Source organism: Rhopalosiphum padi, chromosome 3 (assembly GCF_020882245.1).
Source record: "Rhopalosiphum padi isolate XX-2018 chromosome 3, ASM2088224v1, whole genome shotgun sequence".
NCBI classification, from domain to species: Eukaryota; Metazoa; Arthropoda; class Insecta; order Hemiptera; family Aphididae; genus Rhopalosiphum; species Rhopalosiphum padi.
This window is the reverse complement of record NC_083599.1, coordinates 59,644,064-59,657,521: the sequence shown is the minus strand read 5'-3', so window position 1 is coordinate 59,657,521 and position 13,458 is coordinate 59,644,064. Positions and strand designations below refer to the sequence as shown.

The 13,458-nt window shown below is 28.8% G+C and overlaps 1 pseudogene; it reads left to right on the top strand.

The window, feature by feature from the left end:
* Positions 1 to 9,304: 9,304 nt before the first annotated feature.
* On the top strand, positions 9,305 to 12,622 carry LOC132925251 (uncharacterized; annotated as a pseudogene).
* The last annotated feature ends 836 nt before the right edge of the window (positions 12,623 to 13,458 follow it).

The window sequence follows — 13,458 nt, the reverse complement described above, 5'->3', positions numbered from 1 at the left end:
AATGTTGTAGACAGACTTCAATTCACCGTTTTCGATCAAAAAGATACGACCGTCAATAGTACCCGCTAAAATTCTATTAAGACGCAAAAATACGTGTATAGAACTTACAAATCAGAATTGTATTAAGCCAATGTAGCAAGTTCTGGCATTCTATATATATTGGAACCTCGATAACTCGAATCAGTGGTGAAAAAAAAATTCAAGTTATCGAAAATTCGACTTATAGGGGTCCGAGTTATCATAAATTGAAATGCAGGAGTCATATCATTCCTTCGAGTTATCGAGGCTATTTATAAATATGTAAACGAGTGCAAATGTAGATTTAAAAACAAGCTTATACCGGATAGCTGGTAGCAAGAGCAGCAAAATTTTAAAAATGTTTACACAAATAGTAACAAAATGCTTGACGTGAGAAATATTTGACTAAATGATGTAATTATTTTCTATTCAATTAAAAATAGATTTTAAATACGACAATTTAGATGACTTTTCAAGTATATATTTAACAATACCAAATTAATAAAATGTATTCAGCATCGTATTTTTGAATATTTGCTGAAATTATAATAATAGTAATTCTAACATGAATTTCATGGCATTGCCTTAGCAACATTTTATGCACTGTAAAATATTGGTGAGTTAAACGATCAACAACATTTATACCTACCTCTCGCTATTTAACCAACACACAGTAGTAAAATTAAATTTGTTAGCTTTGTGAAATCCGTATTGTTTCCAGACCAACTCACCCATGACCATCGAACGGAACAATCCCTTGCCAACAAAACAGCATAAACCGGTATTGACCGGGTTCAACGCCATCTACACAGTGTTACTTATTATTATCTTTAATGCAATGCATTTCATATTTTAGTTATTACTTAATACTTATAAGGAAGGATTATGTAGCAAATTAATTTTTTGCTTGATAGTACAAAGTTTACTATGATCCTTATAAAAATTAAGACTTCATATTTTTAAATTATTTATTTTTGACCGTTTTGTTTTTTAAAATCGTAACTCATAGTTTTTACCAAATTACAAGGTGAGTCAATAATAATATTTAGTAAACAACAGATACTTTAAGACAACAAAAATAATCACAACTATGAATTAACAGGTAGGTACATGTGCAGGAGCACATACTCAAACGACAATGTTAAAACGTTATAGTTATAGTCACATATAAGTGAATTTCACCAGATTCGGTTATTAATAATTTGTTATTAATTTTTTTTTTTAACCTTTTTTATGTAAATGATCTCCCTATTCATCTATTTCTAAAAGTATTTCTTTTCCTATGTGTATGAAATTCTTCGTAAATCTCTAGGTTTTACCGGGCCTATTTTAGATCGAATATTTTTTTCAACTAATTTTAGAAAAAACAGCACTAATTTATTTGTCATTCGTTATTTGAAAATTTAACCAACTATATTAGTTTACTAAGTACCTATTATCTGTTACAATAGCTGATTGATATTTATATATATTACATCGGATACAGGTCCAGCGGCGTTCACTGAGGTTACGACTTGCAAATGACTTTCAACTTTCGACTGTCTCCAATCGTAATAGTACATTATATAATCAGGATCGCCGGAAAGCGCAGCTACGTATACGTCGTTATAAGAAAACTTAATTTTTATGAAACTATTAGCTTTAGATTCATATGGTATAGTCAGCTGCTTTATGTATTTGAATTTGTTCAAATCGTATAAACTGATCGACGGTTTTTTACCCTTCTCGGCTACGGCTAAGATGTTTCTAAATCGTAAAAAATATTATAAAATCACTTCATCTCTAATAGGCGGTACATAATGTAGCGCATATTGCTATTTATGATCCTGCTAACTCAAGAGTTTAAAAATACAATTTTGTTTGATAGGTTTTTAAAAAAAAAAATAGCAAACAACTACTTTGTTTGGTACTTATTTGAAACAGTGTATCGCGTATATTTTTGTCAATATATAAATAACAAAAGGCACAAGTATAATGTAAAAGTGTAAATGCTCACTGAACCGTTTGGACTTATTCATAGATTAATGGTGTATTCTAAGCAAAGACATGATGTACTTGAAAATATGTCTCATACCAGTTAATGGAAGAAAAACTTATAAATAACTTTTATAATAATTTGCAATTATTTAGGATACTATTGATAAAGAAAGCAAATGTAACGGGGACTCTACAGTCCAATCGAAAAAATAACCCTAAAGATGTCATTGTACAAAAATGTATAAAAGTGAAAGTATAAGTAGGTATACGTACCTATACGAATGATAATATTTGTGTCATAAAATAAAAAGATAAACGTTACGTGTTAATAATCAGTATCGAATTTTCACATGAAATATGTAAAATTAATACAAAAAAAGATGTAAAGAAAAAGCCTTTTTCAATAAAAAAAAATACAACGAAAATATGTCAGGCATAGATAGATAAGATAAAATGTCCGTGTATTATCTTTTTGAAAAAAAAACTATAAAATGGTACAAGAAAATTGGCAAACATTGTAGACACTTATCATTGATAAACTCGTATTTTTTTTTATAACAAATATGTTAAAAAAATATCATTATATGACTTCAGACATCAAACTTTCAGTCGTACAAAGGTTATTACCTAATCACCAAAATATTTCAGTAAATTCTAAAAAATAAATTTGAAACTCATTTGAGGAAAAAAATTCAGAAAATTAGTAAAAAGGTGCAAATATTATTACACAAAGGAAATTCGTAAGGATACTATATGATATTCTTGCACTGAATTTCAAGATCTGCCTGGATTATGTTTATATGGTTGTTTTTCACAAATCAGTTAAGTTAATACGTTTTATTGTTTAGTTAATTTCATTAATGTTTTAATTATTATAATTTTTTTTGAAGGTTTCTTTTATTTTTAATGTATTTAAGCCACAACACCATTGTATTATTATTATATTATATTACATTATTAATGTTACATTACAGTTTTCAAAGTATTCAAAAATATAAAGATAGTTATTATATTATAATAAGATATTTTAAAAGTCAATAATATTAGATCGTTATTTCTAAATTGAACAGGTAATTAATATATTTATAAATAATTTAAAATTTCATAATATTATAATATAATCATAAGTTTACGTCATTTCTCTTTGAATAATACATTTTCTTAGGGCGTATCCCGTTTTTACTCTTTTGTGTAATAATATTTGCAATGTAAATTTCAGTAATTACTATGATGAAAAGTCTAGTTTTTAGGTAAAAATAGTTAAATTTCTAGCTGTATTTTTAAGAAATTTTCAATATGTATTCGACCAACCCATGACTAATTATTATTATTATTACTGAATTATTAAAGCATTAATAGAAGATACGGAATACATCGAATTTATCAATAATGCTTTGAACTTGTTAGTGGCGTGTTTACAGGGTAGGCCGACTATATCCGGACCTACCCAATTTTTATTTGACTGTTTGGTTCCTCGTTCCTTCTATCCTTTTAACTCTCACTTGTCTCCCTTAATCCTTAGTAACAAATCGATCATTCTAAAAATCCCGTCAATCTAATTATATTATCCAATTTCTTTGATTTCCTAGTCACATCGGTGTACATGGGAAAGAGGTCGCCGAAAATCTGTCGAAATCAACGTCCAATTTAACATACCCCACCTCCCGCTCTCACCCAATTTCCTCGTACTGATTTCATCCCAATTTTACAGCGTCATATATCTAACCTCTGGTACACATTCTGGTTTAAACTCCCAGCAGAGTTTGCCACCAGGTATAAAAACATTGCATCTAACATTCAAAACAAAAAATGATCTACAAATTACCTAAATTAACTATTATTCAATTTAATCGCCTATTTACAGGTCACACATTATTAACTTCACAGGCGTAAGAAATAGAGCTAAACGACTACCCAGTCTGTATTTTACATCTCAACGAAAGGGTTTGCGATCTCCTTCACCTTCTTTTTGATTGCCCTTATCTGCAAAAGAAACGGGTTATTTTATTTAATTCCTTAAAATCCATTAATATTCTCATCAATATTTCCTCCATCCTCAACTCCAATTCTGAATACGTCGTCAATATAATTATCAACTTAATCCTGGAGGTTAGTTTTATCATGTAATTTTAAGATAATAGCTGTTTATTAAAACCTTTGTATCTTTTTTTTTAAATTTTTTATTATTAAATTAGCTATGTTAAATATATAATTGTTGAGAGTGCAACAGTATTACTAAAAGCTAATTTAAATAAATAAAAAAAATACACTGTTTAAAATAACATTAATTTTGCTAATTTCTTCTTCGCGTGAGTCTAGTTTTCCAGCTATGCGCCGTATTAAAACTTTGACGAAGACTACTATGGGGTAAAACAGATTAACTGATTTAGCCGTCATTCATATTTAAAATTATATAAATGTAGATAATGAAGTAGTTTTGAAAATATTTTCAAATAAATTACATGGTACTGCAACTATAAATATATATATATATATATCGATTTATATTTTATATACAGAAACAAATGAATTTTACATTGTTTAATTTTTTAACCAGATTAGTTACATTACATAATTTATAATAAAAGTTTCTATTATATTATGTACTTTATTATTATTATAGTATTATATTCATAATCATTTTAGAATATTTGTGACTTATGGTGTGTGTAAGAGGTGTAACCCCTTAAGGGTCATCGATAAGTTAATTTTGGAGTGATTTGAGCACCCCATGAGTACTAAGTGGATTTGCGCCTATGGTTATGGTGACAACAAATGCAAATATAAATATATTCATTAAACAGAATAAAAGTGTGTAAAATGTGCGGTTATGAACGGTAAGTGTGCAGTTATAACGACCGCCGAAAATGGATACGTCGTGCGCGGGTATAGCATAGGTACCTGTTATTGTTAATGTCCATTGTCGTGATAACTTTTTGAGGTTCGTTCAAGTATATAAACTTCTGGGAATTATTCGAGTAATCGTGTAAAACGATAACACCGGATGCATGATAAACTAGTTTTTCATCATTTAGAAATAAACAGTTGTTGGATAGACCGGTGGTTAACCCAAAGAAGTATTTCGGTTCTAGAGAATGTATTTCTGACGAATCCCCTTTCATGACAAATGATAATTATATATTTATACCTATAACAATATTATAATTACGTAGACTGTAAAAGTTAATTACAATGTTGTTTACTGACAACCTACAAATTCTAATGCGTTACATTTTACTGGTTGCTAGGCACAAATTAAATTGTGAGTGAAACAACCAAATAATAATAATTTTTATTATTAACAAATTTGGAAAATAAATTGATGAGTTCCTATAATATATAAACTCAATATATATGAATTATGAATACTACTTAGAGCCGCGGTTCCTAAACTGTGCACCGCGAGTACTTTCTAAAGGCACCGTGGTCTAATAATAAATAATTTATCGTTATCAATGAGAATTCTTTTGTTCTGTCTATTATAAAATTCACAGCAGGACATTGCGGCTGAACTTGGTCTAAAAAAGGCACATCGGAAAAAAAGTTTAGGTACTTCGAGTATGAATCGAGACTATATAAGATATAGAGAACTGGTGGGTCGTGGGCGTAAGACGGCGAGCCGGACCGCAATTGCTTTAATACCTTGTAACTATCGTACCACGCGTTAAGGCCAACGTGTTAGACGTGAATGTGTTCGAAACGTCTACAGGTGGAGCGAACTTCGTGACGTTGGACGATACGTGTCTATAATATACAGGGTAGGCCGTGGTTACTTCCTTATCTAAAGCTTTCGCCACTGAGCGACTATTAATAGTAAAGCGTCAGTTTATGGCACATTAAAAAAGTCGTTATCTAAAGCTACGTACACACATTCAGTTTTTGTTTAAAACTTGACTGAACGGGTCTGGCCTTTTAAGTCCTAATGTATGTATGCAATAACTGAAGGCCCGTTCAGTCCTGGGCGTGGCATAAACTAAACAGATTGTTTTTGATATTTTTAATTGGCACAAACGACCACGTGCATATGTGAATAAATAATATATTGAAACTTTCCAATATTATTCATCGTATATCAAATATTATTAAGATTTATATAAGTAGAGCAAGTAGTAAGTACATAAACATATAATAAATAATAATTATAACTATTGTACATTATTATCTCCAGTATTTTTAAATTATAATAATAGTATGGACACTCGAAATTATTGGCCACAAAAGATTTTGAGCGAATTTATTGAACTTTATCGAGAAAATCCATGTTTATAGAAAGATAGTCATCAGAACATAGTGACAACAATTTGGCATCTAATCGTTTACAATATTTTATTACGTACCCGAGTTACCATCACCAACATATTTATTTTTAGAAATTAATGATTAGTTTTATAAAACAATGAAGAATTGTAAAAATACAACACAAGTATAAAATAAATAAAATAATTTCCTTTTTGTCAACATACTGAAATTATATTTTATATTTTATAAATAATACAAACAAAAAAGAAAGCATAAAATAAAAATGCTTTATTTATTAATTTGTTTTTAATGTGTGACGTCCAACGCAAATTACACACATACACACATATTATACTCATTATTCATAGAAGGCCTAATTACAGGTATATTTCGAGCGCGGCGTGCGATAAGGCGACTTATCATATGGACCTCGAGTCTCCGCCGATCAACGACCTCACCGCCTGGGAAATCATCGCACCTACGCACCACTCCTAGTACCCATGGGTAAGGTGTAAAGGTCTCTCCGCACAGACGATCACCAATTAACGGCTGGAATACGATTGAGCACGATTGACCTTTTTCACAACACGATTGAGCAGGGTTACGATAAAACAATAGGAACCCCAAAAAACCCCAAAAACAACACCATTGAGCATGAAAATAGGCGCGACGTTGCCACTTGATACCGTAGAATATTATTATTAAAGAAACTTCGATATCCATAGTCAGTATAATAGTTATAGTACTGGTTTCTGGCGAACGACTGTTTAAAAGTATATTATATTTAATACACGTCGATTATTTTTAATGATGATCATGACTAATGATATCGATTATTGATATGCTGATAATTTGTATTGTTCAAGATATAATATTATTATTATCTATCGCGTTATTCCGAGACCAAGTTCGACGACCTTTGTACAGATTAAGCTCGGCAAGTTCAACAGTCGTCCCCTCCTCTCTTGCCTATACGACAACCGTGGACATATCCACCTACGCACCGTACGTACTGTTCTTCCGCGACCGTCGTACGAGACGTCGCCTTTGTCGCGTGTGCGTCGTTTTTCATTATCATAAAATATTATATTATATTGTGTTACGCAGTAACATTTATGTTTTGCGCAAACGAGTCGTCCGTTTCAGATTAACGACGGTATTCATTGTGTGCAAACGAGTCATCTATATTTAGGTAAAAAATTTGGATTGTGCGCAAACGAGTTGCACCGATTGGTCGCATATTGGACCGTTACCTGTACATCTGCATTTCTAGTACTGCTTCCGAATTGGTTCGCATGCCTGAAAATTGACATCCGAATTGGTTCCCGATATTCCAAGCAACACATATCCAAATTGGTTCCCGATATTTTTAGGTAGGCGGCACACATCGGAATTGGTTCCGAATACAAACTTTCGAAAAATACGAAGTATAATCTAATAATATTTATAATAATAACAGAGTTCAACAGTTGCTTCTATTCCGCACATCTCATCATCTTTCAATTCATGGATGTATTAAAAGAAATTCTAGTACAGAAAAACTACAAAATATTAAATAAAAAAATAATGCAATAAATAAAAAAAAAGAAATGGACTATATAAAAAGATATTTAACATTCATGCTTATTATTATTATTGCTTACAAAAAAATTATAAAAATAAAAGCGGCAAAAAAATATAATTTTTAACCTGCATAATGTTATGTGGGCAGTCCTAAGTTTGTATATAACGGGAAAGAAAACTGAAAATGCTTCGATCCGGGAACCAATTTGGACGTTTCGAAACCAATTCGAATATACAACTTTCTACTATTCGCCCTAGACTTACATTTATTTTATTATTGTTACAACAGATAATTATTTTATGTATAACTGAATTAGTCAATCATATAATTACACAATTATCATTCCTTTATATATAATTATTAATTATAAACAAAAAATACAGTCCACTTTAAAGCTCAAACAAAGGTATTACAGTTTTTTGGAACCTATCACTTCCAAATTCTGGGTTAATGAAACGGTAATATACATAAGAGGAGACTAGACAGTGATTTGCTTCCCGAAACAAAACCACGGTATAAAAAAATTAGCAATGACCAACGACTTTTGTATGAAATTGCAGTGTCACAAAGCTCAAGAATCGAATTTAAAAAATTTAATTACTTGCCGGATCATGTTGATTACAATTTGGTAATGGTTGTAAGTAAACAATGGATCAAACAAGGCACAGAAATTGAGGAGTTAGGTGGACATAATTTCACGATGGCCGACGAATACTTAAAAAAAGGGTACCTTACATTGTTTATTATATGTATGTTAACATTTTTAAAGTATTTAATTAGTTTTACTTTTCATCAGAGCAGTGCAGTGGTGGGGGGTGGCTAGGGGGCATGCGCTCCGGGCGCATGGTTTAAAGGGGCGCCAAAAAAATTGAAATGCATACAGCATAATGATAAATAAAATAAGAGTGGGCGAATATTTTTAATTTTTCCCTGGACGCTTTTCATTATAGTTGTAAATGATTTCTACATTATAAACAGCGGAAAAACACGCAAGCAGCATTTGCTACTATTGGGCCAATAGCTTATACAAATCACAGCTGTTGTCCCAACTGTGAGTTAGTATCAAAACCTAATGGGAAAATTCATGTGAAGGCAATAGCAAATATAGAACGAGGCCATAAAATCACTGTTGGATACAGCCAAGATTATTTTGGTGATGGCGAAGTCAAATGTTTTTGTAGCTTATGTGATACGGTTATTAATATTGTCGACGATAGTAAGTTAATTAGTAATTAATATATATCTATTGTTATGATTTATTTACTTACTCTGTTTATCCTTAGTATGCAAGTGGCTATAGATTATGGAGAAAATGCTGGTAAGAATTATTTTTATTATTTAAGCATAGGCAAATAATTTGTTATTAATTTTGTTTAATCTCCTTAAAAATAATATAATTCTATTTTTATCATAATTAAACATTAATTTTAGAATTCTTTTATCATTATCAATATATTGCTAATTATTTAGCTTTGTACAATTTGTGGTTATCATATATTTTTTTAAATGGTTCGTCGTTGTGTTATTTGTTATACGTAGTAACTCAACCACAAATACAGAATTAAGTTTTCACTTGTTAGTATTGGGAAACTAATATTCTTATTTATAAATTAATCGTATAAAAACCATGTAAAATGTATTTAGGTTTCCTAAAGATCCAGAAAGAAGAAAAAGTTGGGTAGATGCATTACAATTAAAAACTATTGTTAAAGACTGGCACCTCATATAGAGTTTACATTTTAGACCCAGGGCCGGATTTAGGACTAGGCTACTTAGGCTATAGCCTAGGGGCGCCACGACTTGGGGGAGGGGCGCTAAGCCGTGGATAGTGATTTTTTTTTTTTGTAGATACTATATAATATAAATACTATCTGTAAATTTAATTTACCATCTACGAGAATTTATATTGTTGAACTAAAATATTAGTAATGAATAATGTTAATTATTATAAATTAGTTCGCTGTTGTAAATATATATTATGTTACGAGCAATGTAAATCACGAAATTTTTAACCAACTAATATTATTTTTTATTATTACTATAAATTATAACTATTACCTATTTATAGTGTTGATTTTTTTTAATAACAATGATTATTAATTTTATTGTATCATAATATTACAAATATTTTGACAGTATAACAAAACAAATTAATAAGTATGTACATCATTTTTTTTTTTATAAACGACACTATATACTTCATTACTTTGTTCATGTTTTAAAAATGGAACTCAAATTTTACGAACATTTGTCTGTTAGTCTTTTTTGTTTCGATAACTTTGTTCAAATGTTCGTAAAATTTGGATTCCATTTTTAAAACATGTACAAAGTAACAAAGTATATAGTGTCGTTTATAGTACAACAACTCGACTGGTTAGTCGAAAATATCAATTATTGTTCATTCGAATTGTTGACTGAAAAATTTTAATTTAATCCATTATACATTTTTGTATAACCATAAAATTGGTAAATCAATAAGAAGGGGGACTGTCAGCTCTTATTGAATAAATGATGTTCCAAGGAGTAAGGGCGTTTGGTTTTATTAGCCTAGAGGTGCCTTTTAAGTAAATCCGGCCATGTTTACACCAGACAGCAATGAAAGAAAAATATTAAAACAATATGCAATACCATTATGGTAATTATTTTACCAATAATATGTACCCAAATGAAATATTAATTTCTTAATTTTATTCTGATCGTAGTTATGAAGTTGATATTCATATTCCATTTATTTTTTTATAGTTTGACTGAAGTTGACAGTGATAATACTATGACACTCATTTCCCATATAGATTTGTTACCTATTGACACTTTACCAGATGCATTAAACAAGTATTAGTAGTGACACTTTTCTTTAAATCTGCTATTATAAGTAGTATATAAAATAAAATAAAATAAATTAAATTGACTTTTTAATTTTTATAGTTTGGTTGAAATAGATCGTAGTGGCCAATCAATTCTTATTGATTCTATACCAGTTTCCTTAGACAAGTAAAATATTATCATGTCTTAAATTAATTTTAAAATTAAAAAAACAACACTAATTTTAATTATTATTTTTATAACTAATTTTATTAGCTCTACAGAAACAGTAATACCTTTTGACATTTCTAATATATCACCAATACGCGTACATTCAATGATAAATAAAAGGTACTATAAACATTATAGTTTTATATGAATTATTCATTTTTTTAATGTATGTATTAATATTTTATTATCAACAATATTTTTATCTACGTCATTTATAATATTATTTTAGGTCTTTTGAAACTGCTGGCACTTCAAGTCCATTACCATCTTCAAGAAAAAGATTTCTATGCTTTAGTAAAATTGGTGATTTGGATGAAGATGATTTTTCAACAACAAGACGCAGAAAAAGAAATTTATCTGTTATTAAAAATTCTGTTAAGAACCTAAGACGCAAGAATAAACTTTTAAAACAAAAAAATGGACGCTTAGAGAAAAAAGTCAGTTCACTTATGGATATTGTTAAAGATCTTAAGAATAAATACATGATTTCAGAAAATGCAGCTTTTTATTTAGAGGTACGTTGTATGTTGGGCAATTCAAATATTTTGAATTATATAAAATTGCTATTTTATGTGTTAATTATTTTAAATGCTTTATGTTTTGTGTTCATAACTGATGGTGTAAAACCGGGAAATCTCTAATTTTTTCAAAATGCATGTTCTTTATCAACACATTCGGGTCAAATGTCCTCTTTAATACAGTATACTTCTAATATAGTTATATTATTGTTTTGTGTATTACTGTATTATCATGTTATGTTTAATATAATTTGTTTTTTGTTTTTAAACAAATGTATTTTTTATTATTATATGATATAGGCTATAGGTTCTGATATATTGGAGAGTATTGTAAAAGAAGCTAGTCGCCAACTGCGTCGTGATTCGATAGATATTAAGACATTTCTCTTGCGTTGTTCTTACAGCGTTGCAACATAATATGAAGAACAAATGCGTGTGTTGGCATTAAATGAAGACAGAGAAGATGCACTACAAGAAGAAAAACCCAACATAATAGGTAAATATATAGTAAATTCAAAATTCGAGAGTAGTTATTTTCAATATTTTGTATTAATTAGTTATTATTATTTTATTTTAGATGACTTGGTTGAAGATTAAAGGGAGGAAGAGCCTCGTAATAATTTTGGAGAGAAAATAAAAATATTTATTGTTTGCCATTATTAATTTAATGATTTTATTTAGATTTACTTCAAAGATCAAATGAAGAGAGTAATCAAACAGCAGTAGTAGCAGAACTAGATGGTAAAACTAATATTGTTAATAATTATTAATTTGATTAAATTGAGTGAAATTTTAAAAATTACAGTTAACATAAATAATTTTAAATACTCTATATTCAGTAAGTATTTTTTATCAGTTTAAAATGAAAATTTGGTAAAGCATGATTAATGGTTATGTTAATATTTTTTTATTTATGTTTCGTATTAATTTGTTATTATTATTTTATTTTAGATGACTTGGTTGAAGATGAAAGGGAGGAAGAGCCTCGTGATAATTTTGGTGAGAAAATAAAAATATTTATTGTTTGCCATTATTAATTTAATGATTTTATTTAGATTTACTTCAAAGATCAAATGAAGAGAGTAATCAAACAGCAGTAGTAGCAGAACTAGATGGTAAAACTAATATTGTTAATAATTATTAATTTGATTAAATTGAACGAAATTTTAAAAATTACTGTTAACATAAATTTTTTTAAATACTTTATATTCAGTAAGTATTTTTAATCTATTCAAAACGAAGATTACTCATTTATTTAGAAAAAATGTCTTAAAAAGTCCAATGAGGAACTAAATCTATAGCAGAAATAATTAATGTCATATTATTTACCAATAACCTACATATTAACATAATTAACTGTCTAAATAAATTATTGTTTTAAAAGTTATAACCTATCCAACCCATTTTGCAATAACCTTTATATCTCAATAATTATAATAAATTAGGTGTTCAAATGTTTCTGAGCTTCTGCTTCGACTTAATATTTATATTGTAATACAAAAAATAAAAATTTGAACAAATTTATTTTAAATAGTATTATTATGACAAATGTTTATTAATACTTGATGTATCTAACCTATTCTTAAAATATCTAATCTAGTTGTATATTCATAAATTTTATTATATTTTTTAGATAATAAGGAAGATTTCATAACACCAGAAGATACCAATCCGGATATGATGTTCATGATGGAAATTGAAGCAAGAAATAGGCAGTTAGAATTGGAAAATATTCCATTTTTTCAAGTTCCAAGTAGCCTTCCATCATTAAACAACCAAGATATTAAGTGTATAATATGCACGGACGCTGAAAGGACACATGCCTTAATGCCTTGTGGGCATAAAATCTTATGTGGTGATTCTTTAAACCTCATAGATGCTTAACGTTGTCCAGTAAGTAGCGAATATTTTACCAACTCTCTTAGGATTTGGTGAAAAATAAAAATATATTGTTTTTATTGTGTTTAGTTTATTATTTACTATGAAATATAAAGATATATTATAAGATAATATAAATATTAGTCATATGTTTAATAACACAATTAATGACTGGCCATATATATTCATTAATTTCCAATGGTAGTCTGATCTGAGTACCTGACATATCTA